At 41.3% G+C, this 6,045-nt stretch overlaps 1 long non-coding RNA gene across 1 annotated transcript; it reads right to left on the minus strand.

Annotated features, from left to right (window-relative positions):
• Positions 1–2,221: 2,221 nt before the first annotated feature.
• LOC116095461 lies at positions 2,222–5,447 on the minus strand. The gene is made up of 2 exons (XR_004120603.1): positions 5,400–5,447; positions 2,222–2,575 (listed from the first exon to the last, which is right to left on the minus strand). It is a non-coding gene; the product is annotated as an uncharacterized LOC116095461 (long non-coding RNA).
• Positions 5,448–6,045: the final 598 nt, after the last annotated feature.

The following is a 6,045-nucleotide window of genomic DNA, read 5'->3' on the forward strand; positions in this document are numbered from 1 at the left end:
TAGACCAGGCTGGCCTCAAACTCAGAAATCCACCTGCCTCTGCCTCCCAAGTGCTGGGACTAAAGGCAAGTGCCACCACTGCCTGCACAAGCAGCTCTTAATCCATTCGTGTGATTTCACTCTAGTCCCTCAATTATTTCTCCAATGCAGACTTTTCAATGTCTGTAGCCTTCCACTCCTGAGCTCATGACACTCCAGCACTTCTTCCTAAAATCCTCCCAGGCCAGGTGTGGTCAGAATTCTACATCTTCACATTACTGCTGACAAGGACTGCACACGTGTCTGACTCCACTAACCCTGCTGGATCCTACTTGGTGTCTTAGGGGTTCTGAGAAAGGTATGCTATGGAGGGTAAAAGTACATCATAAAGTAAAGTTATTGGCTTTTAGGTTCAACCTCCACCCTTAACCTCATGTGCTTCTCGAAGTGATTTGTGGCTTACTAATAAAAGGTGAGCTGCAGACTAAATGATTTCCCATGTGCCTCAGGAAGAGGGAAGAGCTGTCAAAAATCTGGGTGGATCAAACAGGGAAGCATTTGGCCTTGGTACCTGTACTGTAAGTGCTGGTGTTCAAGTCTTAACTTGCCCTCCATACTGTGAACACCTTAAGGCTGTTTGTAAAAATTTCCTTCCCTGTTTAAATAGGGATAATACCTTCCTTGTAAGGGTTTTACTAAAGAATTAAGATAATATGTGCCTGGCATGTGGCATAGGTATAGGAAATTGTAGTGACTTTTGATTTTATCTGTGCCCTATGAACAGGTAGATATGACAGGAACACAGATACACACCTAAGAATGAACTTGGCTTTGTACTTAGTAATTCTCCCAGGGTGAGGCTTATTCATCGCAGCCTGGATGCGCTGACACTTTTGACTTCCCCAAATTCAGGAAACTCAAACATAATTAGTAGTAGTTAGGAAACCGTGTTTGCTCTTTCCTCTGAATAGAAGAAAAAAATTGATGAACTTGATCTTTTGTCTTGCCATCTGTCTGACTGTCTGTCTTCTCTGTTTCTTGAGACAGAGTTTCACAGAGTTCCTGGCTGGTCAGGAACTTACTTTGTAGACCAGACTTCAACTCACAGAGATCTACCTTCCTCTGCCTCCTGAGTGCCAAAACTAAATATGTGAGTGAGCACTTGACTCAGTCTCCTATTTGTTGTGTCTTATTTGTTTTTTGTTGTGGCCCACTGAGCTTAGTTTGTGTTCTTTGTATGAACCTGGGTAGGGAGTCATTAAATGGAGCATGGGTACCTTAGCAGTGGCTACTGCACTGTAGAAAGACTCACTCTGCTCAACAAGCCTGTTGAGAATTATCTAGCTGCTCATGAAGTGGAATCCAAAGAGGGCTTCCCTAAAATGATATCCATTCTCCTGTCCCAGACAGGATTCAAAGAAAAACAGACTTTCGGACCTGTAAGTGCTCTTAGGGGTTCAGAGAAAAAGTCTGCACTAGTTCTTTTTCTCTTTGCCGGGACAAAATCCCTAACAAAGGCTATTTAAGGAAGAACGGGTTTGTTTTGGCTCACAGTTTGAGAGTATGGCTCATCCTGTTGGGAAATTCTAGGCCACAAGTTGTGAGGTGGCTGGTCACATTGTATCCACAGTCAGGAAGCAGACAGCCAGTGAGATGGCTGGTCACATTGTATCCACAGTCAGAAGCAGACAGCCAGTGAGATGGCTGGTCACATTGTATCCACAGTCAGGAAGCAGACAGCCAGGAATGTCATGCTCAGCTCACTTAGTCTTTTTTTGTGTAGCAGGACACTGGAATGGTGTAGCTCACAGAGTGGGTTATACCAGAGATTCTCAACATGTGGGTGGGTTGCATGTGACCCCTTTGGGGGTTAAATCCCCCTTTCACAGAGATAGCCCCAAACCATCATGAAACACAGATACTTACACTGCAATTTATAAAATTAATAAAATTGCAGTTATGAAGTAGCAACAAAAATAATCTTATGGTTGGAGGTCACCACATGAGGAACTGTAGTAAAGGGTTGCGGCATTAGGAAGGGTGAGAACCACTGAGTTAATCTAGAAACTCTCATACTCCCAGAGGTTTATCTCCTAGGTGGTTTTAGATCCTGTCCAGTTGACTATCAAGCAGCAATTCAGTGTACATGGGGAAGTCAGAGACCACATCATCCACAAGTTATAGGAACCAAAGAGAATACAGTATAGTAGTTCTGTGTGGATGAAGACTGTGAAAAGATAAATCTTTCGCAAAAACTTTTATCCCCTCCCCCAAAAGTGATTTAGACAGCAATATACAGATTTCTTTAAGGCATTTTTTTTTCCTTTGAAGAATCAGTCCAGGGCAGGTTTCTCAACCTTAGTATGTTTTGAGCCTGGAAATGCCTCTCAGGAGAGGATTATTTTATGCATCAATAGATACTTAGCAGCATTGCTGATATCTGCTTTCTAGTTACCAGAAATGAAACTCTCCCTCCCTCTCTCTACTCCTAGCTCCCACTCTCCTCCTGCTCCAACGGTGGCATCCAAATACTTCTTCTGAAATCACCTAATGTTCTATGTGAGGCAAAATTGTCTCCTCTTCTATTTGAGAAGCACTAAAATGGGAATAATATGGACAACGGATTAGAAGGCATGACCAATTTCACTAGGAGATCATCAAAAACAGTAATAATAGCTATCCAAACATACATACACAATTTCACACATAGTTTCACTCCAAAGAGCATTTGCTCATTAATCTATTATCCTGTCAAAAATCACCATTAAGATAACAATGGCAAAGAATAGTCCAACAACGATGGTTTCTATTAAAAGGTTGTACAGAAAAACACTCAACAACTGAGACTCTGATGTGCAAATCATAAAATGTAATTACAAAGGGCTGGGGAAACAGCTTAACAAACAAGAGCACTGTTTGTTCTTCCACAGGACCCAGGTTCAATTCCCAGCCACCATGCAGTGGCTTAGCCCCATCTGTAACTACAGCTCTAGGGGATCTGATGCCTTCTTCTGACCTCTGCCAGCACCGGGCATACACATGACACACAGGCATATGGAATATATGTAGATGGAACCCTCAAACAAATGAAAATAAATTTAAAATCTTTTTTATTTAATTACAAAGTTAGAAACTGAAGAAAAATTAAGCCACCCACATACAACTCTTAACATAAACATGGCCTCTCTCTTCATTATTAGTCCATTATGTATATATTACATATATGTATATTCATGGATACGCACAATTCTACACTTTCTTAAACTTCAATTTACAAGCATATGTTCATGTTTTTGTATATCATCACAACTAATACGCCACAGTAGGCAAGTAGCTTTTAAACACCAATTATGAAATTTAATATTTAAAGAGTTACTTGCAGAGATATTCACAGAAAAAAATGTTATACAGTTAAATAGGCTACACATTTTTAGATATTCCAATCATAGGTTAATACTGACAAATTATCTTTTATGCAGTTTTCACAAATGCACCATGCCCTCAAACACACAGTCAAGTTCAGCAATAGTGAGCATCATAACTTGTAAAAATGGTTTGCATCTTTATCATTTTAAAAGGAACTCTGTTGTTTGATTTTGGAGTTCCCATGACTATTAAGGAGATTGATAATTGTGTATTTTCTCACTAATGTCCACTTTCTAAAAAGTTGACTTTATCAAAGTCTACTCATGTGAGGGGACTGGTAGACTATCATCTGCCTCTTTTCTTAGCCCACAGTCTTTTGGGATGTAGCATGTCATGTCAACTTATAACAAATGAAATCTTTAATAAAGAGGGTGAAATTGGGCATTCAGCTTTTTCAGTATACTGTTTGTTCCTGAAGACATTATCTTTGTGACTTCCTTACTGCCAAGTGTGATAGATTGCTGTAGGCTGTCTGACTTTCTTTGAGGTTTTGTGTTCCTTGGTTAACTCTGTGGTTTCCATTGGGATTCTTTAGAAAGCTGTCACCTCATCTTAGTTTTAGATAATTGGATACAATAGACACTAAGTATCAACGATGTTCTACATGTTGTTCTGGACTACAAACACTCAAGTTCAATAGGACAAAAAGTGTTCCTTGGGGCTGGAGAGATCGCTCAGGACCCAGTAAGAACACTAGCTGCTCTTGCAAAGGACCCAGGTTCAGTTCCCAGCACCCACTTGTCAATTCACAACCTTCTGTAAACTCAGTTCCAGGGAATCTGACACCCTCTTCTGCCCTGCATGGGTACCAAGCATATGTATAGTGTACATATACACCTGGAGGCAAACACTCATACACGTAGAAATAAGTCTTTTAAACATCTATTTATAGAAAGTGTATTGGATCCTGGATGTTTTATGTCAACTTGACACAAGCTAGAGTCATCTGAAAGGAGGGAGCCTCAATTAAGAAAATGCCTCCCTAAGATCAGGCTATAGGCAAGCCTGGGGGGCATTTTCTTGATTAGTGATTCATCAGGGAGGGCCCAGTTCAGTGTGGACAGGGCCATCCCTGGGCTGGTGGTCCTGGGTTATATAAGAAAGTAGGTTAATGAGAAAGTCATGAGGAGCAAGCCAGTAAGCACCCCTCCATGGGAGCTCTGCATCAGCTCCTGCCTCCATGTTCCTGCCCAGCTTGAGTTCCTGCCCTGACTTCTTTTAATGATGGGCTAAGATGTGGAAGTGTAAGCCAAATGAACTCTCTCCTTCCGGATTTGCTTTTGGTCATGGTGTTTCAACACAGCAATAGAAATCCTAACTAGGAAGGCAAGTGTTCCCTAGGAAGATCATTGAAAACAAATAAGTGGCCTAACAAGCTGCAACATGCTGTCTCCCATCTTGGCCTAGGAACACTGGGATTATAGATGCCCACTACTGCTGTTTAGCTTCACATGAGTTCCAGGGATTTGAACTCAGTTCCACCTACTTTCGGGGCAAGTACTTCATCCACTCACTGAGCTATCTCCCAAACCCTCATTTTTTTTGTTGTTGTTGTTGTTTGTGTGTTTAAATTAACAGCCTCTTTCCATCATCTCACCGTTAAAACACAAAGGAAAGTAAAATCAAATGCTATTTTTTTTAACCACCCAACTAACCTTAGCTGGTCACTAGCTGTGTCTTCTCACTGTGCTTACTAAACCATTATGTCAACTTTACCTGTGATCTGGAAATGACTAGACTGAGAATTCTTCCATTGCTTAGTACCATGCAAACAGTAGGCCATTTAAGTATTTAATAGCAGAATGGAGGTAAAGAAGCAAAGGGCTGTGCGGATGCCCCTTCCCCTCAGTAAGTGTTTGCTGAGTGAGCATGAGGACCTGAGTTCAGAGTTCCATAACTCATTAGGAACTCCATACATATATATACATAAATATTGTATATGTGTCGCATCTAAGTAAGTAAATAAACCTAACAAATGTTTAATGAAATCTTACCTTAAAGGCACCACACAGCAAGTAATAAAAGTTCCAAATATATTCACTGAGTAAATCATTGAAAGAGAAAGATGAAAAGCCAGTGAGTCAGATACATGCGTGACTGTGAATACTCATGCTAAAACCTTCTGGACCCAAATATTTTAAGGCATGCCATCATTACCATAAATTTGGCATGTGGTTAAACCATCAAACTATGGTTTGAGGAAAGCTTGAATATGAATTGAGAGAACGCTCTTTCCTCCCCTGCTCTGTTACTCTCTTGCTTCTCTTTTGACCTTTTAGTTCCCTTCTCCCCATTCCCTTCCCCCCTCTCCAAGTGGCCCTGGCTAGCCTCTACTTCTCTTCACTTCTGCCCCTTTCTGCCTTTCTGCAATAAACACCTTAAAACCAAAAAAAAAAAAAAAGAATGAGAACTTTCCCAGCCCATCTCTGTAAGACAGGAGGTCCATTCTTCCCTGCTCCAACTCTCCTAAAGGACACTCAGTGGCTCTGCCCTCAGCCTGACCGAGCCACAGGCTGAGAGTAATTATGGTGACATTACAGCAATCTGACTAGCATGTGAACTTCAGCTCAGCTCTGACACAGCCTTGCACCCCTGCAGTTTCCCCAACTCCTCTTCAGGGTCACAAGTCAGATTCTATCC

The sequence above is a fragment of the Mastomys coucha genome, unplaced genomic scaffold, assembly GCF_008632895.1.
Source record: "Mastomys coucha isolate ucsf_1 unplaced genomic scaffold, UCSF_Mcou_1 pScaffold18, whole genome shotgun sequence".
Taxonomy (NCBI): Eukaryota; Metazoa; Chordata; class Mammalia; order Rodentia; family Muridae; genus Mastomys; species Mastomys coucha.